The sequence below is a fragment of the Anastrepha obliqua genome, chromosome 5, assembly GCF_027943255.1.
Source record: "Anastrepha obliqua isolate idAnaObli1 chromosome 5, idAnaObli1_1.0, whole genome shotgun sequence".
NCBI classification, from domain to species: Eukaryota; Metazoa; Arthropoda; class Insecta; order Diptera; family Tephritidae; genus Anastrepha; species Anastrepha obliqua.
The window spans coordinates 91,542,664-91,568,309 of NC_072896.1; positions in this window are offsets into that span (position 1 = coordinate 91,542,664).

Consider the following 25,646-nt stretch of genomic DNA (forward strand, 5'->3'; position numbering starts at 1 on the left):
TCCATTATGCCAGAAATACACTCGGAGGTTTGCCATTACCTGCCGAAGGGCGACCGCTAATATGTTAGAAAAAACGTTTTTCTGTTATTTGACGTTCGTGCACTGAGATGCGAAAGGTAGTCATGCACCAACCCATTCGGCTACGAGATGGAGGCTCTATGAACCACAGAGGAGCGATCCCTCTCTCCAGTTGGCTTGCCGATGTAGTTTGGACAGATCAACCATATCGAGGGAACTTTTTATAGCCGATTGTCTTCAAAGGTTTCTTCGGGGTTTCCATAGAAGTTTCTCCAAGGGCACTTTTTACGGAGTTCCTATTATTATACAAGTATATACCCGTCGCTCCTCGGTTAAACATAGGACCTCAATAAAAAATTTAAAATTAGATTTGTTTAAAGCTAGCAATTTAACTTGCTGCCAAGAGCCGCCTGCTTGTAATACTAAGATCATAGGCGCGATCTGGTGAGCATCACAAGAGAAGAGAGGTCGGTACCGCGAATGGCCAGAGAAACATCTTCTGGCAGAGTTCATGGAAAGTGAAAGTGGAGACACTTCAATTGAGGTTGAGATAGAAGATGCTACTTTCCGTAAATCGCAGCTATATTTTTTTCTGAGTGTACTTTCACGCATACGCTCGCATATGGAATTTCTTGTAAGCTGGCCACTTACTCATAAGTAGCACAGTGAAGTGCAGTTGTAGTTGTAGTTGGTTGCTTGGCGGTTCGGTTGCTCGGTTGTTGAAGTGTCATATTTAGTTTAAGCCTATTAGTCAAGAGTCAGAGGTCGCAAATGCCGCAAGGAATTGTGGGTGTGCGGCAATAACAACAGAGCGTCAACGAAGAGCAACACTAATACTTTGCCGCATAATGAGGTGCAATCGGAGTGGCGTGGTGCAAATTGAGCTGGGGGTGGATTTGTTGTTAAAATCAAACAGCCGTTGTATTGGTGTCCCGAAGTAACAGTTGTATGCGACCCAATACTATTAACTTATTTTTATTTAGTGTCCCATTTGCTTAACTCCGATAACTGCAATGAAAATCGAGTGATTTTATGCGCTACTCCTAACACCCCACGACCGCGCTCGCTTTTCAATATTTTCCTTCCACTTCCACACCGAAACTTCTTGTTTGCCGTGAAATTGTCTTCAATTAGGGCAAGAAAATGTGGAAAAAATAAGACGATATCCTTGGCGACTGCGAGTGAACAGCTGCTACTATTTTTGAGCAATCGTCGTCAGCGTCGTCGCTGCGGTAACGGCTGCAAGTCATCGTTCATTACCTTCCACTGGGCTCAGCTGAGGCCGTCGAAATCAAAGTCGGTCAAAGGCGCAATCGAGTACACAAACACACATGCACACGATGCTTATTCGTTTGCGTATTTATTTATTTATGCAATGTAGGTATGTAGGTTTGCATGTGTGCTTGTGCCATTGTGCCCTGGGATTCATGCAGTTGCATTGTGGTTGGGCATATCACATTTCAAAGCCTTCTAATTTAACAATATTCTCATTAATGTGTACACAACCCGCCTGGCACTCGGCACTCGGCGCTCGAACTCTCGTTTGACAACACAACTCATAGCTAAGCGGACTAAGGCGTATTTTTAATTTTCGTCCCCGCGCAGGGAATTATGCGCGCCATCAGGCTGCGCAGTGAGTCTAAATCGTCATTACAGTGAGGTAGAAGAATTAACATGTACTGGAGGTGGTGGTGGTGCGTTGTAGTTGATTGATAAACGAGTGTTTGCAATTTTTAACAGTGGGCAAATATGCTGTGATATTCGCTCTAATAAATACAATGTGGAGCTCAAAAGTGGAAAGTAATGAAAACTGACAAAAGGTTGAACTGGCGGAAAGCCCAGAACTAACATTTTAACAACCTCAGATCAATATGCTGAGAGGCACCAGTGTGCCATTTGCTTAACTAAGCGGAGATAAAGTAAATTTGTTGTACTGAAAAGATACCGTACGTCTGTGAGAGTAACTCCGGCTGCTATGTCATTGGGGATTTGGGAGCAAAATTCGATCCGCTTGTTTCACACGAATCCTTCTCTTCTTCTTCTTAATTGGCGCGATAACGGCTGCAATTTAAGCCGAATTTAACAAAGTGTGACAGTCGTGATAACCGGCGCCAGTTGGATACACCAAGTGAAGCCAAGTCCTTCTCGAATACTTTAAGAGCCGGAGCATAGCCGCGGGATCTTTATTCGCTACACCGTGTCTATGTCGTTGTAAAGCTCATACAGTTCATCGTTCCATCGTCTGCGATATTCGCCGTTGTCAACGTGCAAAGGTCCAAAAATCTTGCGCCCAATCTTTCTCTCAAACACTCCATGCGTCGCTTCATCAGTTATTGTCATCGGCCACGCTTCTGCGACATACGTTAGGACGGGCATGATGAGAGCCTTGTAGAGTGTAAGTTTTGTTCGTCGAGAGAGGACTTTACTACTCAATTGCCTACTTAGTCCACAGTAGCACTTGTTGGCAAGAGATATTCTACGTTGGATTTCCAGGCTGACATTGTTATCGGTGTTAATGATGGTTCCAAGATTAACGAAGTCTCTTATAACCTGGAAATCATAACTGTCAACAGTGACGTCGTTACCGAAATGCGATTGCGCCGACTATTTGAACGTTTGATGACAGGGGGTACTTCGTTTTGCCCTTATTTATCACTACACCCATTCGCTTTGCCTCTGTATCCAGTTTGGAGAAGGCAGAACTAACAGTGCGGTTGTTAAGGTCGATCATGTCAATATAATCGGCTTACGCCAACAATTGAACGCTCTTATAAAATATTATGCCTCGGAGAGGTCAAATTCAGACATAGAGGATATCAAATTCAGACATCGCGGCATACAGGAAACTCCTTTTCATACTGTCGAATGCAGCTTTGAAATCGACGAAAAGATAGTGTGTGTCGATTCTCCTTTCATGGGTCTTTTCCAAGATTTGTCGTATTGTAAATATTTGGTCGATGATAGACTTTCCAGGTCTAAAGCCACATTGATAAGGTCCAATCAGTTGGTTGACGGTGGATTTCAGCCTTTCACACAATACATTCGATAGAACCTTATAGGCGATATTTAGAAGACTAATCCCGCGGTAATTGGCACAAATTGCAGGATCGCCCTTCTTATGGATTGGGCAGAGCACACTTAAATTCCAATCGGCAGGCATGCTTTCATCCGACCATATTTTACATAGGAGCTGATGCATGCACCTTACCAGCTCCTCGCCGCCATGTTTGAATAGCTCAGCCGCCAATCCGTCGGCGCTCGCGGCTTTGTTGTTCTTTAGACGCGTTATCGCTATTCTCCCCTCGTCTTGGTCGGGTAGTGGAACGGCAGTTCCGTCGTCACCGATTGGGGTATCGGGATCTTCACATTCTCTGTAACACGCGCAGCTGTCACTATTTAACTGGTCAGTCACCAGATCGCCGTATTTCTTCTTAGAGAAAAACCTTCTGTAAGCCACCGAACTTTCAGATAGATTTTTCGGGCGTTGTTCCTATTAGCCAACATTGGCACTGGCTACAGCTACATATGTGTATCGGGTATTCTTTTAAGAGCTTGAGAACTTAAAATTATAATATGAAACGAAAACAACAATGGGGAATTGTTTTAATTATAGTTTAAAAGATAACTTCAGGGCATTTAGTTTTTGTATATAATATCCAGGTTCGACACGACTACGAGTTTCATGGCTCATTCGGAGAGTCCAATTTTTCAGTACATTTTCCAATAAATCTGTTCCAATAAATCTAATATCACGCAGCTAAAAAAAACGACCCGATATTATATACCCCATTAATAGTCGCTCTTTTCCCAAAGAGTTTAGCTCTTCCCAGTCTTGATTCTCTGCTAAGTTGTGAAAATATTTTACTCTCTCCCAAATTTTACCAACTTAACCCACTGTGCCACTTCGCTAACAAAATGCGATGAGCGCAAAATACGCAAATTCGCATTCTGTTACAATTTCATGCCGGTTTGTTTGTGCAGATTTCGATAGATAAGAAAAATATACAAAAACATTTCGATTGTAAACATGCAGAGGACCTCCACAAATGCACACGAATGCACATACCTACATATATCAGATGTCCGCTATAATATATCCGATATAACTAATCAGGCAACCAGGCAAATAGTCAAACAAGCAAACGCCCGACCGAACAGTCAGCCAAACATAACAAATTGCAATAAAACAAATAGAACAACTCAAAGTAGCGCCGCCGCAGCAGCAACAACAACAACAGCGCGCTTTTTGCTCAGGGGGTTGTAAGGCGATGTTGTTGGCTCGTTTATTTCATATTGTATAACCATAAATGTAAATAGATATGTACGTGCAGATTAGTACATATGTATGTGTACTCGTGCGTGTGTGTGTGTGGCTTCGAACAATAGAGTCGATTTGAAAATTAGAAAATCGTTACAAATTTATTTGAGACCGCCTTACTTTTATTATTTTCATTTTCATTTATTTCTATATTTTGCGCAATGTTTGCCTTTTGTTTTTGTTTGTTGTTGGTGCCTTTTGTGCATTTGCTTGTCGGATTTACGGAAATCAAGCAATCGCTCTTACAGATGTATGCCCGTACATACATATTTACATAAATACGAACATCCAAATGGGCTCGTAATATTATTGTCTGCTATTCCGCTTGAATGTTAATGCGTAACAAGCCGCTCAATCGACGCACTTCACCTCCTCACTTATGTTCCTATGTACTTAACTTATATATACATATGTACGCATGTACCCTCGTCTACCACCTATCATGCCGCACCGCTCCTCCCGCCACTTCATCTTCTGTTACGTGCTGCCTTTCCCTGCTGTTGCTGCAAGGATACTCGCATTATTGCATATTTGCCCAGCTTATCAGCGATGGTAATTCGATACAATTTTTCTGTCTGCATTCACAACAAGGACGAGTTACTTTCAACTACTTTGGCTGAATTGTCCTTGCTATTTGTTATTGTTCTTAGTTGTTGTTGTTGCTATGCTTGCAAACAAATGACAAAAGTTGGCCAGCAATACTGATGGAATATTGCATTCAAGTTCGCCAAATGAATAGGCGTCCATTCTTAAAATGAATAGTCAAAACAGCTCGAATTACCAGTTTCCAGATGATTTACATTTTTTTTTTGTATTTTGCCATAGTTTTGTTTTATAATTTTTTATTTTCTTGCATAAAAATATGATTTGCTTTCATGTTGGATTTTTTCAAAATACTCATCAGACGCATACAATACTTTGTAGCTTGCAAATGCAAAATGTATTTATGGATTTACTGTTTTTAATAACTTTAAGTAGGCCATCAAAAAAGTGCAAGACGTTAACAGTTGCAGAACTGTTAAGCAAACTTCTAAACTCAATCGACTATGAAGGATTCTCTCAAAAAGTGTAGCAACTTTAAATCGTGTTCAGAAACCTAACGGGAAATGTTCCTCATCAAATACTAGAAATCCTACTACCGGGATGACGTGCATATATTTTGGAATTACCGGTCGAACTTGCCCCAGTGCTGCCCTGAATGTCGTTTCGCACTTACTTCCCATCGACTTTTCTGTACGACAATGTGTACTCGTAATCAGGTTAAAGGAGGTCGTTCACGGGGCATGGAAGCATTCACACCGTATTTCTCTGAACTGAGATAGATCTCTCTATCCGCAAACTGGAATTTGAGGGTCGTGCGAGAGCAATCTTTCCAAGTAGGCAGGATTGAAACCAAGGACAAATATTCACCGAAGCAGGTACCTCTGTCTTCACTGATAGCTCCAACATGGAATTAAGAATCGGAGCAGGGGTTTTCTCTAAATCAACCGACTTATCTATTTCCTTAAAACTGTCGAATACTGCTGCTATTTTTCAGGCAGAAGTCGTTGCGAACCTGCACGCACACATAATTCTTAGGGAACATGGGAGCGTGGGAGATATTAATATCTTTTCCGATAGTCAAGCCGCGATCAAGGCACTGACAAAACTATGGCGTAGATCCTAACCAGTAAACTCCGGCAAGGAGGGTCTCAAACCACTTAGGTTTCTTTGATTTGGGTTCGCGGACATAGACACATAAAGGATTTTCCAATAACAGGTGTTACAGGTGACTGGATTGCGCTATCGAGAAATGATTAACAATTTTTTATATCCGGAATTGGATGTATTGATCTGGACAACGTTTATTTTCAACAAGACTACGCTACGTGCCACACAAGCAACGAAACCATTGATCTTTTACGGGAAAAGTTTGCGGACCGTGTTATCTCTCGAAGAGGTGATCGCAATTGGCCACCGAGATCTTGCGATTTAACTCCTTGAGCCTTTTTTCTTTGGCGCCACATGAAAGAGAAGGTCTACGCCAACACACCAACAGCCCAGGGTCGATTCAAGACGTCAAAGATGGAACCCGTGAGGCTATCGAGGACATAGGGCAACCACTTTGCAATTCGGTTATGGAAAATTTCATGAAAAGGATATTGTCCTGTAAGCGTGGTCATGGTGGCCATTTGCCTGATATTATTCTCCAATATTAACGGCATACCTTCCTCTTTATAATGAAATAAACATCCGATCATTTATATTAAAAAATAGTATTTTTCTTTGAATATAAAAATAGTACCTCTTATTAAAAAACCCTATACACGAGCTTGAAATTGCTGATGAGCTTGCCAGGAACGGAACTGAATTGGTCTCAGAGACCTTCAATCCGGTCATTGGCATTCCCCTGTCTGTTGTTAAAGGGGAATTGCACACATTTTTTCTTGGGATAGCTCAGAAAAGTTGGAGCTCCATTTCGAAAACCCTATGGCCCTAGTACATTAGATGGAGGGCTCAGAAAGCACTGGAGACTCCACGCTATTCAACTTCCAAACTCGTAGCTGTGTTTACTGGTCATTGAACGTTCGGGACACATGCGGAAAACCATACCATTTAACCTCCTTTGCAGAAGCTCTGGGCACCTTTCAGAGAAGGAGATTGTTGAACACTTTCTCTGTAAATGTCCGGGTTAGGCAGCTAGACGATTAAGGTCACTGAGGGGGAGATCTATATGTGTCTGCAGAGACAGCCTAGCTGCGCTCATGGCCTTAGACAGCCCCCTAACCACATCAGGGGTGAACTATGTCGGTAGACATAATGGATCCCGGGACTCGTGGGTATCGCAGGTAACGAGATCTCTGACTCCTTACTGAGGATAGGCTCTGAGGCCAACCTTTTTGGCCAACAGCTTGGCAGGATGGACTAAACTGATTTTACCTGTCATGTCCGACTGACTGTCGCAAATACTCCTGTCACTAAGCAGAAGGAACTGCAGACAGCTGGTTGGACAGACGACGGGCCACTTTCTATGGGCAAAGCACATGGAAAAGGTAGGCATCCCAGACAGTGTACTTTGCCTAGCTTGTGAAGAGGAGGATGAGGTGGCGGACCACTTTCTGTGCGAATGTCACTCGAATCAGGTTTGAGGTCTTTGGCACTGATGTGTTAAGAATCGATCACCTTGGCTCTACTCAAATTTTTTCGGAGGTCGAGTAGATTTAAAAAAAAAATAAAGGGGAATCCGAGTGCAGTACAGTGGATTTAATTGTGTCTGAATACAGTACTTCTTAGTTATCCCGACAAAAAAAGGGCACTGAGTGATTCCCTCCTCGACAGCCTGGAACAGTGCTCCAACTTAAATCCCATCAATCTTCTCCATTAGATCAATAGCTCTGGCTGACTTTAGATATCTGCCTGTTAGAGGTCTCATAAGCGTATCAAAACGTCGCTATAGTGCTACTTGGGGAGTGCCAAAGTGATACTCTAACCATTTCAGCTACTTGCCTACCTAACAAGTTTGTTCAGGATGTCATATTGCTTAACAAATTTTACGAATATAAATGTATTTCAATTCATTGATTCATTGAGATTAGTGGATCAGAGCTGAAACTTTTTTTAAAGTCACCAAAGGAATACGTTTGACGTAAATGTAATAAGTTTTATTTAAGCGCAGCAGATTAGATGGATTGGCCGCATTATAAGAATGCCCAATGAAATAATCCAAAAAAGGGGTGTTTACTTTGCGTCCAATTGGAGGAAGAAAGAGAGGCCGACCAAGAAAGAGATGGCTTCATGACGTCGAAGATCTTAAAAGCGATGAACGCTCGTAATTGGAGAAATGAGGCAAAAGAGAGACTGAATTTGAGGAAGATCGTTGATGAATCTATGTTCCACCACAGACTATGAAGCTGAGAGAGAAAGAAAGAAGGGTGCGAAAACATTTGGAGTGCAATAAGCTACTTGTACCACGATTCTATTTTTTATTCCCACCAATTCGATTCTTTTTGATTGTCAGTTAACTTACAGCTTAGCTGAGTGTCAAATACATGCATACATATTTACGCATACGTAATGCAAAAGATTACCTTCATTTATGTGTATTTGTTTAGTTGCCACTTCAATGTATTGTTCAACAAAAACTTTTGCTATTCCAAAGTGCATCAACACACACGTCATCCTCTTTTCGGGATTGTAAAGTTTTATTCAAGTCTGTTTTTTTTTACCTACTGTCTCCTCTTTTTGTCACCACCTGCTCTCACATTAATTTCGCCGCATTTATGAATCGCATTTTTCTCCTGCAAAACTTCGTGTTCTAAGACTCAAGAGTCAATAGCAAATTAAGATGTGCAGAGACTGCAGCACAGTGCAGCTGGAGCAACCAATTTAAAGGGAAAAATAATAAAATTTGTTTTAATGATGAAATACTAGGTTGTTTAATAAGTTTTGCGGTTCGATAAGAAAAAAAAAATTGTATGGTTTCAAATACATTATATTATTCAGTATAGTCTCCCTGTCCTGCACGCACTTGTTCCGAAGAGATTCGAATTTATGAATTCCATCCCTGAAGTGAGAATCTGGAAAGGCTGCAAAATACGCTTCCACAACCGTTATGACCTCATCATTTGACGAAAAACGCTTTCCACGCATGCATTTTTTTAGCTCTGGAAACAGATGGAAGTCGCTAGGGACCAAATCTGGTGAATACGGTGGATGCTCCAACAACTAGAATTTTAATTTTTGGATTTTAGCCATTGTCAAAATGCGGTTGTTGTTGTTGTTGTAGCAGCATAAACATTCCCCATACTTATATACGGTGAATGCTGATGGAGTGACAGTCCTTGGCCCGATATAAATCCGGGTCGTTTCGGTAACGTAGAACCAACTGTCGTGGAAACGTTGTCAAAATGCTCTTGTAAGGCGGTGCATTGATGAAAACATTTTTTTTGCAATCTGGGTCTTTTTCACGAATTTTTTCCCTCAGCTGGTCTGAAAGGTTACAATAATATTCAGAATTTATTATTTTACCAGTTTCCACAAGCAAAATTTCCTTCATATCAAAAAAAACAGATGCTAACACCTTCTGATAACTGGGTGTCGTTATGATGAGCTCCTCACCGGAGGTAGGCAAAGGCCATTTGAATTTGAGATTCGCAAATGGAGATGGATTGGTTCTACTTTGCGAAAATTTGCGACTGACATCTGCCGAATGTCCATAGACTGAAATCCACAAGGTTCACACCGTAGAGGTCCACCAAAAGCATTTTGGAGATGACGCCTGTACGGCGAATTCACGACAGCTGACGACTCTCTGACGTGGCCGCAAATAAGGCTTAAAGCCAGAAATGAGAATTCTACAATGGAATTTATTTATTCATTTAATCATTTTAGTAAGTCAAGAAAAACAGACTACATAGAACTAAGAGTATTTATATAGAAGTAGTTAACAAAATTAAAGCTTAGGAAACTAAACTAACAAATATATTATATACTAGGTAATTATTTAGTTTTTGTACAAAGGAAGAAATTTTTTAATTGGATATTAAAAACATGTTTCGCCCTGGAAAAGTCTAAATCCAAAAGGGAGGCGAGATAGTTAATGACAGACAGCGTTCTAACAAGAGGCGCATTGGCGCTATATAATGTCCTCCTAAAGCTAACATGAAAAATTTTGCAACGGTGAAAATTCCTGCAAGGAACATTAAAATGTATTCTTTCTAGAAGAATTTATTGGTTTCGCCACTATGCTCCCCCAGCCGGTGTTGCTAGCTCACAATTGCAAAGGCAACAATTTACGGTCTGTAAGCGAGTTCGTAGAGTCACTAAAAGTTAGTTGTGGGTATCTTGAAAATTGTTGAAAATTTACTCAAATTTTAAATCGTGACTTTAAGTTACATTTTTGATTGTTGTTGCCCTACTGTTTACACACTCGGTAAGATGGCACAGTTCTGTACTCAATTTGGAAAACCGCAAATGCAGCAGCAACGCGACAAACATTCCAATATTAATTATAATAATCACCGCCATCGTCGGCCGCAAACGACACCCTCTCCGCCCTCCATCCTCTACACTGATCGCTCTATTCACGGTCCGCCATTCACTATTTACCCAACCAACATCCACAAAGCTCACCTAACCAACCAACTCATTTGCCTCCAACAATATTTTCGTTAGCTACCCGGAGTGGGGAAATGACGGTAGGTTGATCGGTTAGCCGATTTACTGCTTGGTTAGTTGATGTCATGCTGCTCCGTAGCGAATCGCCAACCCGCCCTCACCCTCGCCTCAGTCTCCGGGCGCGATCAAGTCATTCCCATCAGCGTCCTTTTAGTCGTGGCTGCGTTGGCAGCAGCGCGGCTCTTAAGTGCGCTAATCCGCGTGTTGTCAACTTCATTAGCTCGATAAACATGCCGACACATTAAATTGGCGGCGCAGATTTGTGCGGCGGCAGTTGATTCTGCTGCTGCTGCTGTGGCTGCTGGTGACTACCGCCGATTGCCGGTTGCCGGTTGCCGATTGTCATTTGCCGCTGTTGCACATGCTGGTGGCTGCTATGCGGCAAACGCGTTTGAAGTTGAACGAAAAATCGCTGCCAGTTGCAGCTTTAATACCCATAAAGTATTTCTGATTGTCGACTGCCGACGGTTATTAGCCGTTAAAAATGGTGGCAACATTAGGACTACTAAAGTAAGAAGCCAGGCTAAAATAAAGAGGGAGAATGCAGAGGGGGCAGAAGGCGACAACGGCATTAATGATTGCGACAGCAGTAGTTGTAAGTTGCAACAGTTGGTTGACAACATTTTAACGCAGTTACAGCAAACAAACTTTTTATGCAGTTGCATTAAATATCAAATGTGCATATGTATGTGTGTATGTGTGTATGTAGTGGAATGAGTGTAAAAGTAGAGAACCGGGTGAAGATGTAATTGTGGGAAGTTTCTGTGTTGTACCCACGCAGCAGTTGCATGTATTTACTTGCATGTTTTTGTGTGTAAATGGCGAGGTGTTGAATGCATGAAATTGGATGCGGAAAAGTAACAGCAAAGCAAAGGGTTAAATCGAAGTGATTGAACTTTGTGCGGAAGTGATTTAAATAATAGTTCAGAAAACGAAAAAAAACGACGGTAGATTTGCATAGAGTGTACAGGGTTTGCTGATGTGCAGTCAAAATTCCAAGACACGCGGATGCATTGGGGCAAATAAGAGTGAAGCCATTAGATTTGATCGGAGGAGAGGGGTCACAGAGTCTCCAAGAAGATTAAACAGTTCCTTCATCACATTTAGAGCCTCTACGACATGAAGCGGCCGTGTTTTACATATTAATCACAAGCGAAGTAAATTCAAAATCTTTAAATGCCTTTTTTATGTCAAAAATTGAAAACAATGTCGATTTAGTTTGCCAACTTCAAAGGAAGCGTATACAAAGAGCTTATCCCTTGGTTGAATCAAGTCCTTAAAACACAACTCAAGCTTCTCGGCAGCTGCTCGTTTCAAAATTTTTGGCGCATCGTATTGTCTGTATTTGGCCAAAATGTTATGTAGAAAGAATATATTTTCCTTTTTCCAGTTTCTCCGCCTCCAGAAAAACCCTGCACACTGTGGAACTCGGGCTAAAAGAAAGAGAACCACAATCTAAAAGTTGTATCCTGAGTACACAAAATAAATAGAGGATATGGATTAATACGTTTTTGAGATCTACAAAAAATGCGATCTTATGATAAAATAAAACTCATTTACGAAAGATTGAAGGGGGATACCGAGGCGAGTGCAGAATATATAAGGTTGGCCAAAAAGTCTTGCGGTATTTCCGTAAGCTTGTCTTTGCAAGCGCGTAGTTCTAGTTGTATTCGTCGCATCGGTTCACGCTAGAGCTTTTTGGAAAGCTCTTTTCACGTGCTAATACGTGTTTGATTAATTGTTGTTTGCTTTTAGTCGTTCGTGAGTTATAGCGTCGCAAACATGGAACAAAATAAAGAGAAAATACGGCATATTTTACAGTACTACTACGATAAAGGCAAAAATACATCTCATGCTGCCAATAAAATTTGTGCAGTTTATGGACCCGATACAGTTTCCATTTCCACCGCACAACGATGGTTTCAACGTTTTCGTTCTGGTGCAGAGGTGATCGAAGATGCGTCACGGTCCCGAAGGGCTGTCGTCGAAAATTGCGATAAAATCGCTGAATTGATCGAAAGAGACCGGCATAGTAGCAGCCGTAGCATCGGCCAAGAGCTGGGCATGAGTCATCAAACCGTTATAAACCATTTGAAGAAGCTTGGATTCAAAAAGAAGCTCGATGTATGGGTGCCACACGACTTGACGCAAAAAAACATTTTTGCCCGTATGGATGCATGCGAAACGCTTCTGAATCGCAACAAAATCGACCCGTTTTTGAAGCGGATGGTGACTGGCGATGAAAAGTGGGTCACTTACGAATACGTGAAGCGCAAACGGTCGTGGTCGAAAAGCGGTGAAGCTGCCCAGACGGTGGCCAAGCCTGGATTGACGGCCAGGAAGGTTCTTCTGTGTGTTTGGTGGGATTGGCAGGGAATCATCCACTATGAGCTGCTCCCCTATGGCCAAACGCTCAATTCGGACCTGTACTGCCAACAACTGGACCACTTGAATGCAGCACTCATGCAGAAGAGGCCATCTTTGATCAACAGAGGCCGAATTGTCTTCCATCAGGACAACGCCAGGCCACACACATCTTTGGTGACGCGCCAGAAGCTCCGGGAGCTCGGATGGGAGGTTCTTTTGCATCCACCGTATAGTCCGGATCTCGCACCAAGTGATTACCACCTATTTCTGTCCATGGCGAACGAGCTTGGTAGTCGGAAGTTGTCCTCAAGAGAGTCCTGTGAAAATTGGCTCTCCGAGTTTTTTGACAATAGGGAAGCGAGCTTCTATAAGAGGGGCATTATGAAGTTGGCATCTCGTTGGGAACTCGTCATCGAACAAAACGGCTCATATTTGACTTAAATCGCATTATTATAACCAATTTTATGAACAATTGAAAATTCAATAAAAATACCGCAAGACTTTTTTGACAACCTTATATAACAACATTTTTTTTTTGTTTTTTGTTTGTTTCCAATTTATTACGTCTGTCCACTTTCGGCACTTAGTAATTTTTATAAAAATTATGGAAATATAAGCGTAACATTAAACCATTATTTAAAGTACATTTCTTTTTTCAGCATAAGAGGGATAATGCATGTAAGAATTATATGACACGTAGTAGGACGGATAAATAAACATAAGAAGTAGGTATATGACTGTGGGCAAAAAGTAAGGTGAATTTATTTGTCAAACTTCGCGGGATTAAAATTTCGCTCTAGTTATTTTTTTCATGAGTTGGCAGCACTGTTAATAACATCTGGGCCAAGTTTCTTGTGAATGTCATTATCAGTAATATATTTACGCTTGTGTTTACCAAACGACCAAGAGTGCATTTTTCGATTTTTACAATGTCTGATTTGATTGAGCAGAGAAGTGCCATCAAATTTTGTTTGCGGAATGAAATTTCGGCTGCGGAAACGTTTAGCATGTTGCAGAAGACATTTGGTGATTCGACCATGTCGCAGAAAAATGTTTATAAGTGGTACAAAGACTTCAAAGAGGGTCGAGAACGTGTTGATGACTTGGAGCGCTCCGGACGACCATCGACGCCAACAGAGGACCAACACGTCAATAAAGTGAAGGAGTTAGTTCTCAAAAATCGTCGGTTGACTGTTAAAGACCTTACTGATATGATAGGAATATCAGAAGGATCTGTGAAAACCATTTTGAAAGACCATTTGGGCCTACGAAAAGTCAAATCTCGTTTGGTACCGAAAACTCTCAATTTCTTGGAAAAAAGTCGTCGCGTTGATGTGTGTGAAACAATGCTTTCAGACTATCAGGACAAGTTCAAATGCATCATTACGGGAGATGAGACTTGGATTTATGCTTACGACCCTGAAACAACCGACCAATCAAGCGAATATCATGCTAAAGGCGAGGCCAGACCGAAAAGAGCACGTCAAAGTCGTTCAAAAATAAAGGTCATGATGACAGTTTTTTTCGATTTTCGTGGTGTGGTACACTATGAATTCCTTCCACCTGGCCAAATTGTTAATAAGGAATATTATTTGAGCGTTATGCGCCATTTACGTGAAGCAATTCGTCTAAAAAGACCAGAATTATGGGCCAACAACTCTTGGTTTTTGCATCACGATAATGCACCGTCTCACACTGCACTCGTTCTTCGTGACCATTTCGCCAAAAATTCCACGCATATCGTTCCGCAACCACCGTATTCGCCTGATTTGACTCCGTGTGACTTCTGGCTATTCCCAAAACTCAAGAGACCACTTCGGGGAACGCGTTTCGAGTCGATTGAGGAGATAAAAGCTGAATCGAAGAAGGTGCTGATGGCTATACCGGAAATGGACTATTTGGCATGTTTCGGGGATTGGAAAAATCGTTGGCATAAGTGTATTTCATCGAGAGGAGACTATTTTGAAAGGGATGAAATTGATTTACAAGAATAACTAAAGATTTTTCATTTTAAAACCAAATTCACCTTACTTTTTGCCCACAGGTAAAACGTAGAACAGGTTGATATTTATTTTAGTGATGAAGTATCTGCTAGGGCTGTCGAAGTTATTCGTTTTACTCTTCGTTAATAGTCTGTGAACATGATTTGTGCTGCATTCTCGAATGACGTCTTCCATAAATTAAATTTTGAGGTCCCTGTGTATATCGTCATTGGTTATGCACCAGGCTGCGTTTGTGATAGTCTTTAGGATTTTTGATTGTAGTCGTTGCATTATTATAAGGTTTGATTTGCTTGCTGTTCACCGAACTATGGAGATTAACAATTTTTTACCAAGTGAAAGTCGCGAGTCGTTTTGTAGTAACCAGTAGAGTTGTCTGAATCTGTTTTTAACTTCATTTCTCTTTTGAAGTATTTATATGCTCCTTCCAGGTCAGTTTTGCATCAATTATTATGCCTAAATATTTGGCTTTTGTATCATATTTAATAACTTTATTATTTATAGTCAATATTTGTGGATCACACTTTCTGTATGTGAATATTACTTGGATAGTTTTGTTTGTGTTAATCTCGATTCCCCATGTATAGAACCAGGCCAGCGTTGTGTTAAGTAGCTGTTGCAGTTTATTTGTGGCGACATTTGTGTTTTTGTTAGAGGTCATTAAAACGGTGTCATCAGCAAAGGTTGCTATCATGCTATCGTCACTTGGGCAGGGTATATCATGTGCATAGATAATGTATAAAAGTGGCCCCAAATCGCTTTCTTGTGGAACACCTGCTTCCATACGTAGTATATTACATCAGAGCATATCTGATCCAGCCTGTGCGATTGGAAAACCTTAAAAGTTTGATTATGCCTCTACCAGCCAGCTTTTCGAGATTTTCAAAAAGTGGTATACCAAGGGTTAACATCCTCGCCTTCCATAGGGCAGGCCATTCCCAGATGAAGTGGATGTTAGTTGCCATTTTCTTTTTCTGTCATTTTAGTCTTGCATAAATATTTATTTGCGCCTATTTAAATAAGAAAGCAAAAATAAAATGAAATAATTATAATGTGACTCAAAAGAGGAACTTTATCTTGGGTATAGTCTAAAAAAAAATTGGAAGAAATTATAATGTTTTCAAATATTTCTATGCTTAAAAAACATATATAAGATTTTTTAATTAAAATAATTACAATAAACAATCTTTTATTAAAAAATTAGTTTCTTTATCTGAAGTTTGTGATCATATGGACTCGTCATGTCTCCAAATACGCTTTTTGCTAAATAAATCTTATAAAATATTTCAAACCAAATTTCACCGGACATCTTGAGGACTTGGACTTCGCCGATGACATCTGTCTCCTCTCTCCCAAGCTCTCCGACATGCAACCGAAGGCGGACAAACTAGTCGCGTTGGCACGCACTGTCGGACTCCAGGTCAACAACGCCAAGGCCAAGCCATTAAAGTTAACCACAATAACGCAAGGTAGATATTGGTTGACGGATGCCCGGTGGAATTCGTCGAAAGCTTCTGCTACCTCGGCTGCAGCATCACCACAGATGGTGGAGCAGATGAAGATGTCAGCTGCAGGCTAAACAAAGCGAGGGCGGCGTTCGGACGAATGCACACAGTATGGGGGAGTTCGCATATCTCCAGACGCACTAAACTACGAATATTCGGCTCATGAGTGAAGTCTGTATTGTTGTACGGAAGCGAGACATGGCTGGTCTCTAACACCATGACACAGTCAACAAATGCCTTCGCATCATCTGCAGAATATTCTGGCCAAACACCAACAGTAACAACGAGCTGTGGAGATCGACGAATGAAGAGCCCATCCTATGGCAAATAAAATACTGAAAGTAGCGATTTATAGATCGAATGCTTAGAAAACCATCAGGGAGTGTCACGGACAGGAAATCGCAAGGGAGCAGAGGTCGTGCTCGGCCAAAGAATACTTGGAGAAGATCGATGTTGCTCGAACTAGCAGATGCCGACATCTCATGGGACGGTGCAAAAACAACAGCACAAAACCGCGTACGAGGGAAGAGTCTTGTCGAGTCCCTTTACTCTCGAGAGGACTGAACAAGGAAAAAATATCTTGATGTGATTCCCCAAATGGAGGGACCTAGAGTTTTAGATCATTAGCCTCGTTGAGTGGCCTTTTATGAGAGAAATACACTCGGAGGTTCGCCATTGCCTGCCCAGGGATGAGGGCTATTAAAACAAGTTTTTTTTTATCATTTGGTGTTTCACACCCGCTTTGCACCCAGACCATAGCGCATGGTACCAAATCATTTCGCTACGGCGGGAGCTTAAAACGAAAAATAAGAAGGCTCAAGATCCATTTTACAACTACGCTTTCATAGGTTCTTTTGTTCTGAATTACCGTAGAAAACATAAAACACCGAAACAAACTTGAAATAAAAAAAGGTTTACCCGCCCTAATGTACGCAAATACTTACATACATACATACATTCAAACATACATGAACATGTCCGCGCAAGCCTTTCGCATTTAGTTTTGATATATTTTTTCCTTGTCCTCCATTGAAAGTGGCAATCAGGTGTGTAATTCGATATCTTTTTGCTTAATCCAGTCGCTTAATTTATTTAACAACAGAAGCGCACCACTTTGAGTTCGGCAGAGGATCTCAGGTTTGAGCATAACACGACCAAACATAAGCAGCATCAGCGGTAACAACCACACCAACAACGACAACAGCAACAAAAGCGGCCAAATGGCAGCTGATGCCAAGGAAGCAACGAAGCAGAAGTGCAAACGAGCGTGTCCTTCTGCGCGAGTTCGAATTCGCATTTATTTTGGGGAGCTGTGATTGTTTTGTACACACAAGCGAATGAGCAGGGCAACAAGGAGATCGTTTGGTTTCTGTTTTTATTCAAATTTTTTTTTCTTGGCTAAATGGCAAAATATATTCGAGTAAACTGAAAATAAATTAAAATAAATGAGCGCAAATCAGTGCGATTTAACCAAATCGTGCATAAAACTACACACAAACAGAGATGCTTATTAATGTATGTATGTAATTGCATATTGTGTGAATGTGTGTGTGTATGTGTATGCTGTGTTAAATGGTTCCTTGTTTGTCAGATACAGGAAGTGTCAAAGCACAACATAAACACAAAGCAATTATACATTCGTGAAAGTGTTGTTGTATTTACTCGCACTTAGCTTAGATGGACGCAGATCGGGCACAATGGATAAGTGGCACTTAGGCAATGCAAGAAATGAGTTAAGCGCAGCGTGAAAGCATTGGGGAGTTCCCTATTAGAAGGTAATTACAGAGATTCGTTGAAGCTTTCTACCCCGGTCAAGCGTATGCTCTGTGACCCAGCCAAGTCTTTCTTTACTTGTCCTGTTCATTGCAAGCTCAGTATTTCTCTTTATTCTTTATTGGTGCAGTAAAAGTTCAAGCGAATTTGAATTCGTGCTAACTTGCGCCGATTCGAAGGGCCACGAGTAATCAATTCATTTACGTTTTGGGCTTCCCAAAGCATTGGTCTTTCTCGTCCTTTGCCACCATCGAATATTTACATTCTGCGTTTGAGTGCTTGTAGCCGCTCATAATGTTTGAGCCAACCAGCGGACCAACTGGGTCTAATGGTAATGGTAGTGGTTATACAGAGTCCGGCACTTGAAGTGTAACCAATTAAAAAGGTCATTGATTTAGTTTGGAAAATCACTTTTTTCAATTCAAAGTAAAAAATGTGTGAAAATAATAAAAAATTAAGAATCGATTTACTTTTGCTCGATATGACCACCTTTTGCCTTGAGACGGTCCTGAAACGAGTCGCAAGCTGCCCGAATGTGACTTGCAGGTATTTTGGCCCACTCACGGACAATGGCTTTTTTCAGCGCCGCGAGACTGGTGAATCTTTTAGTTCGTACCTTGGCCCAAAGAGAATAATCCATCGGATTCGCGTGTGGTGAATTTGAGAGCTATTGTGTGGACGTTATGAAGTTCGGAACGATGTTTTTTAGCCTTTCGTGGTTCACTCCAGCTTTGTGAGACGATGCCGAGTCCTGTTAAAATGTGGGCCTACGGCTTCACAGCAACCTCCAGAATACGTTCCCGATACTATTTCGCAGCTCAAAAAAATTTAGAAAATATTAAGGAAGTGCCCTGAATGAGGCAGCCTGTCTAACATTTCGCTTGGATTCAGAGAAGTTCTTCGCAAAATTTTTCGAACTGGTGATATTACACCATTTCCTTTCACACAGCTGGATTTGTGCGGGCATATCAAATTCTACCGAAGTAGAATGAGTTATTCCGTTTCATATTTACGAAAGAGACTTGAAATCGACTAAGAGTTGGTAAGTGTCGATACTTTCTTTTGGAACTTTTGGTAAAGGGCAGTGGTTTAAGTAGTATACGAAATGCAACATCCGACTACCGTTTCTATCTTGGAGCCGTCAGTGCAGACAGAGGTACAAGCTTCGGTTCAGATTTTCTAACTATTCCAATCCTGCCTACTTGGAAAGATTATCCTTGCACGCCCCTCAAACTCTAGTTTGCGGATAGAGAAATATGTCCGAAGCTCAGAGAAATACGGTGTTAACTGCCAAGGCGCGGCCTGTGGCTCGAGACCCCGTTTTTTGCTGAACATAGATTTTCAGGGGTAGAAAGCTATACTGGGCCTTCTTTATCTGATTTCCAATGCGTAGCTTCCAATGGAGGTTGGAGTCAAGTATCACTCCAAGATACCTAACCTCCGATGAGTCTAAAGTGTGGAGGTTTATATTTTCTGATAAATAGCATCAGCTCCGTTTTGTCAGAGTTGACTTTGAGGCCGCAACTGTCAGCCCAGCAACTGAGTACTGCGACCTTTTCAAAATATCACCCATGACTAAGGGAAACAGTTCCGATACCATTAGGACCAAGTCATCGACGTATGCTACTACCTTAACCCCACCCACAAATGTGGTATTTAAAGCAAAAAGGAGTCACAAAATACTGCTGCTTAAGCGCAAATTTTTAATCGAATTAGCTTCATTTTATTTTATCAGCCAAAAGCTCATTTTGCTAATGCAAACTTTAGTTTGTGTAAACTTAATAAAATAAAAAATGTTATAAAAATTATATTTTATGTTTTTTTCAGCACTCAACCATTCTGGCTATTTATGCCCCATTACCCACAAAAACATTTTTTGTCATTTTTTTCCTTTTATCTGCTATTGTGGCCACACATTGTAATCCTTTTAATTTATTTACTTTACAATTAAATTTTTTTCCAGTTTCGCTGGTCACTATACAATTAGAGTTGTTCGTCATCTTACTGCTTTCTTTTTATTTTTTCTTCTTTCTTTTTTTTTTGCCTAAGTGTTGTTTTTATAGTTCTTGTATTGTTTAAACAAAGCGCTAAACTGCATACGCTAGCAGTAGTGGCTTTAAAAAAATCATGAAGAAGATGATGAAATGAAGATTGGATAGAAATCTCAGTAGATCCGATTGAACATACATACATACATATATATACATATATATGTGGGTGCGTGTATACAATGTAAGGGCTGTAGCTTTTATCCATCATATTTATGAGTAAAGGCTAAGTGCTGAGTGTTTAGAGTTTTCTCAAAAATTTGGTTGAAAATTGTTGATGCTTAAAATAAAATTGTATCTGACTAATTTTTTTATTCAAACCTCCCACAAAATTGGCATTGCATAGACCACGGGATGTTCGTTCTCGATTTAGCAGATACTACCTTACACATACATATATACAGTTTCGATAATTTATTACTTCCCTTAAACAATTTTCTGATTCCTCAAAATTTATGATTCTAAACGAGTCCTTTTTTCATCATAGGTAAATATGATTCTGAGACTTTAACAAGAATGGACAATACGAGAGCGCAGAAGAAAATTGTATAAGCCAGAACAATCCCCACTAAATCAAGAGAACGACCAAGGCCAGGATGGGCCGACGTACTAGAGGAAGACATAAACAAATTTGGGGTAAAGAATTGGAAAAAAGTCGCAAACGACCGAAATATTTGGAGGTCCCACGTGCAGCAGGCCAAAGCTCACAAAGGGCTGTAGAGCTAAATAATTATGATTTTGAGACAAGTCTGACTCATTTTGAGACTGACCCTTTTGGTGTCTTAAAGAGTCATAATACTTGCTTTCAATACTCAGAAATTCGCCATATTTCAGACTCTAATATGACCCCTAAATTGGACTTAAATTGGCGGTACTTTATAGGAAGGGAAACACAATCTTTTCTGACTCTTTTTTGAGAACAAAGCGAGGGTTGGAAAACCCTCCTATGAAATGAGACTTTCAGTTATTAGTCCATAGATGTCGCTAGGAGTATTTTTAAACCTTGCCAAATGTGTTGTTTTTTTCGTCTGTCATCTGTCAACAATATTCAGTTCATTGTTTGTTACGTTTCATGCAACAATGCATTTTTGTCGCTCTTAAAAATGTCGAATTTCGTGCCTTCAAACTACGATTTGCGGACATTGAAAAACCACTTGTGAAATGCTGTTCTCCCGGTTCAAGCCTTTTTTGCATCGAATCGTTACGGGTGATGAAAAATGGGTGTATTTCTCCAATCCCAAGCGTAAACGATCGTATGGTTCTCCCGGCCACAAGCCAAAAACAACGGCCAAACCAAATCCCTTCGACCGCAAGGCAATGCTGTGTGTTTTCTGGGATCAGCGTGGTAGGATTTGGTACGAGCTATTAAAACCAGGTGAAACAGTTGACGGTGGACGCTACCAACGACAATTGGCTGATTTGAACAGCGCTATACACCGAAAACGCCCAGAATATGCCGATCGGCGTCGCAAAGTAATTTTTCTTTATGACAATGCACCGCCACATCGAACAAGAGCGACCTGGGAATTGGTGGAGACGTACGATTGGGAACCGCTAGTGCATGCGGCTTACTCACCAGACCTGGCGTCTTCCGATTATCATTTGTTTGTATCGATGGGCCACGCACTTTCCGAGCAGCGCTTCAATTCTCACGAAGAAGCCAAAAAATGGCTCGATGATTGGCTTGCGGCCAAAGACGGCCAATTTATTTGGCGCGACATCCACAAATTGCCTGAGAGATGGGAAAAATGTATCGCTAGCGATGGCTATTATTTTGAAGATTAAATTTGTAACCATGTTAATAAACGTTTGAAATTGAAAAAAAGTCTCATAGTCCATTTCATAGGTATATACTTACATGCCTCGTAGTTTTCTGATTTTAAATAAAGAATTCTTGTGTGTAGGTATGTACAGTAGGAACTTTACTAGTGTAACTTCTTTATTTGCATAACTATTTAAAAAAATTTTAGTATTACTAATACTGTTAAGCCTTTTGCATCATTCGATGGAATAATCCGCCAATAAAAATTATCTCTTATCACCAAGAGCGGAGTAGTCGCGCGAACAAAAACTGTCCCTTATTACCAAGAACGGAATACTCCGTAATACGTTATTTTTTTTTTTAAGTTTAGAAAAAGTTTAGTTATAGAAAAATAAATTTGGCAATCCTGTAACATTTTTTTTTTCGTTAGAACAAGCAGTAAAAATCATGTCGACGCAAGGTTTTTTGAGTACATCGCGCATTTCGAGCGGTGATGCAAAAGGATTTATCGAACTTTTTGCCATTCCACTTATAGACTTTCTAGTATGCATCTCATACATAACTCATTTACAACCCCAAAATGTAGAAAAACTTTAGCTCAAGCTACATACAAACATTATTGTTAATTTGTTCTGAAAATTGTAAACTGAAGTCAACTAAAAAGAATTTAATAATTTTGATATTTATTCAGCGTTAAAAATTTTAGTATAGAGTTTTTGCTGTCGTTCTTTTTAACATTTTTATAATATTTTTTTAAATTTATTACGATAAAACATACTTAAAAAAAGGTTTTTGAACGTATTTGAAAATTTATTGGAATCCTCTTATGAAACATGCAGGGATTACTGAGCATAGTTTCAGCTAATAGTTACAAGAATGAGCAAAAAATCGAATAGGAAATGGAAAAAAATTGTGTCCCAAAAATGTTCAACACAAAAACTAATTTTTTTACAAAAACAATGATTTTTTAAAAGAATACATTTTCCTAAAAAATTAATAAAAGAAAATTGGTCAGAATGTTAAAAAACCAGAAAAATTTCACTGTATAAAATTCTATCCCAAAATTTTCACCATCAAAATCTTTGAAAAGACGCGCCTTGATTTTGTTTAAAAATAAAACATGTAAAAATTTAGATTATTTCAGGTTTTACTATTTTTATGCAAAATACGGCTCTTAACAATTATATGAGAAAAATGGCATAATTTGAAGGTCCACCATGAGCATGTCTACCGGCTATTCACTGGAGAATTACAAGTAAAATTTGCAGGGACTCGCTCACACCTTACCGCAAAGAGTTCAGCAATCTTGATCCGAATGTTGGGCTTCAGCTTTGGAATCATTGTTGGATTATTCACAAAGACTTTACATTTCAAAAACCCTACAAAAAGTAATCTCGTGGAGTTAGATCGCATGAACTATGTGGCCAGTTTATGTCATCAGTATGTGAAGTTAATCGACCCGGAGACTTAGATCGCACTAATGCAGTGGTGTTGTGCCATGTTGTGTGACTTGTGGCTCCATACTGTTGAAAACAAATATCGCCTATGTCTATTACTTCATGCTTAAGCATCAAAAAATATTCAATCAGTTGTGTATGGCGATGTCCAATGACAGTAACAGCTCTTTCATTTTCGCCTTCGAAGGAAAACACGTCAATTATTCTACCATTACTGCAGTACCAAAAAATTCCTAAATTCATAATAAATTTCAATAATTTTAACGCCTTGTACTTTTGTGTAAAACTGTACATCTGCCTACTTGACAAATGTCAAAGATGGCATATAAAAAAGATGACATATGTATGTATATAGGAATTATTCACTACTGACATCAAGGCGTCACTTTTGATAGACCCCTTAGTTGGATCACTGCACGGAATCGCTTAGTAAATAAAAGAAGATGAAGAATACGAAGTGACATGTAAAATTCGAAATTGTCAGTGCGTATCTGGAACGAAGTTGATGCCTCAGCAAATTATTTTGTCGTAGAAGACCGACACTGGTTAAATTCGAAGATGTTTCTGAAGTTGATTCTGCTGCAACCTAGAAGTAATGATGCTCACTATATTAATAGTTTTATTCTTCCATAGAGTTGTTCACCACATCATAGGTCTGTCGGCTACCAGTGCACCAATAGTAGGTCTGGTCCACATTTAGCCAATTACCTCTCTAGAGCTATATGAAGCCACTGTGGGCTTACACACCGAGTACATCCTTTTACCAATGTTTATGCCCAGTTACTTCACAAATTCTCTTATCTTAAGTACTCGTATTGCGTTTTTGCTAGCAAGGGTGTTTTTAGCGACATTTTCTTATCTATTCTTATATAAAACAAAGAATTTTACTAAGATTCTCTCCCAATAAGTTTGCGTTGGCAATTGTTCGATCTTTGTCAGTTTTCCTTAATAGAAATTTGGTGCGTATGGCCAGGGAAATATCGTTCGCTTATGCGTTAACCATAAAGTGTAAGCCCTTTCTATAGGTGAGTATATTAGACTCCACTCCCTGGGCACCTCACTGATCAACCCGATCAGTGAAAATCCAGCAATGTCCGCAGCGCAACGTCTTTGCGTGACGTATGATGCACGAGTGATTTGTCAATGTAGGCATGCTCTGTGGTTACTAATCTAAGTGTATATAGTATGTACCATCCTTGGTGGAATATAAGGCCTCAATTAACAGATTATAATTAGATTTATTTCAAGTTAGAAATTTTATTTGTCTCCACGAAGAGCCTGTTTCTTCGCTTCTGCATCCACCTGTCGCTTGCAGGTGTTCAGGGGTGTCCAGCGTCTGTGACTCTCTTTGGGATTCCAATCCCACGCAGTTCTTGTAATGCCGTCTTGGGGCTTACGCAGTGTTTGGCCGATCCACTGTCATTTTCGACGTCGCACTTCGTTGTTTGTTTAGTAATAACAAATAGGTCAGTGTAACTTATGGTTTTAGGCAGGAATATCCGCATAATTTTGCGTAGACAACGATTAAAAAAGGTTCCACGTCTCACAACCTTATAGTACCACCGATTTTACGTTGGCGTCGAAAATCCGCAACTTCGTACGTCTAATACTAGAAATGGTATTAGTTTTAGCTCAGAAGGTGACATTCTTTTGGTTTGATATGATTTATCTTTCCGCTTTAGGAATAAAAATGACATCTGATTCTCTCCAAAGTCTGGGTATGCAACTGAACTCCTTTCATAATTATTTGCAACTATTTCGAGTTAGACGCGCGTTTTGATCACTGCATTGCAACGGAGCTCGGGAATTTGTACAGGCCCCTATTGGCAAAGCCTATAATAAAGATTGACTATCATTGTCCCATAGTTTGTGTGGCATACTTTCCTTGATTCTCTACTGGATTCTTGATTCTCTACCCAGACCAAGAATTTTTGAGATCAGAATTAGGGGCTGAAATTATGAACTTGAAAATATTTATTGTGTCAAAAGAACAAAGCAGAAAAGTATGAATATAAATTAAGAAAACTTCTTTAAGGAACAACTCCACCAAAATCCGTTAAAGAGTGGCACAGCATTTTGTCTTTTCGGCTGCCCAATGCTTTAACACAAACAAAATTTACGCACAACTTTAGTTACCCTCACTTCGGACTTTAAGCGTCCCCCAATATCAAGCGGGTGAGCCGAATGAAACGCAATAACAAAGCAACTGCGAGTATTACAAACATTTTTGGACATGCCGAGC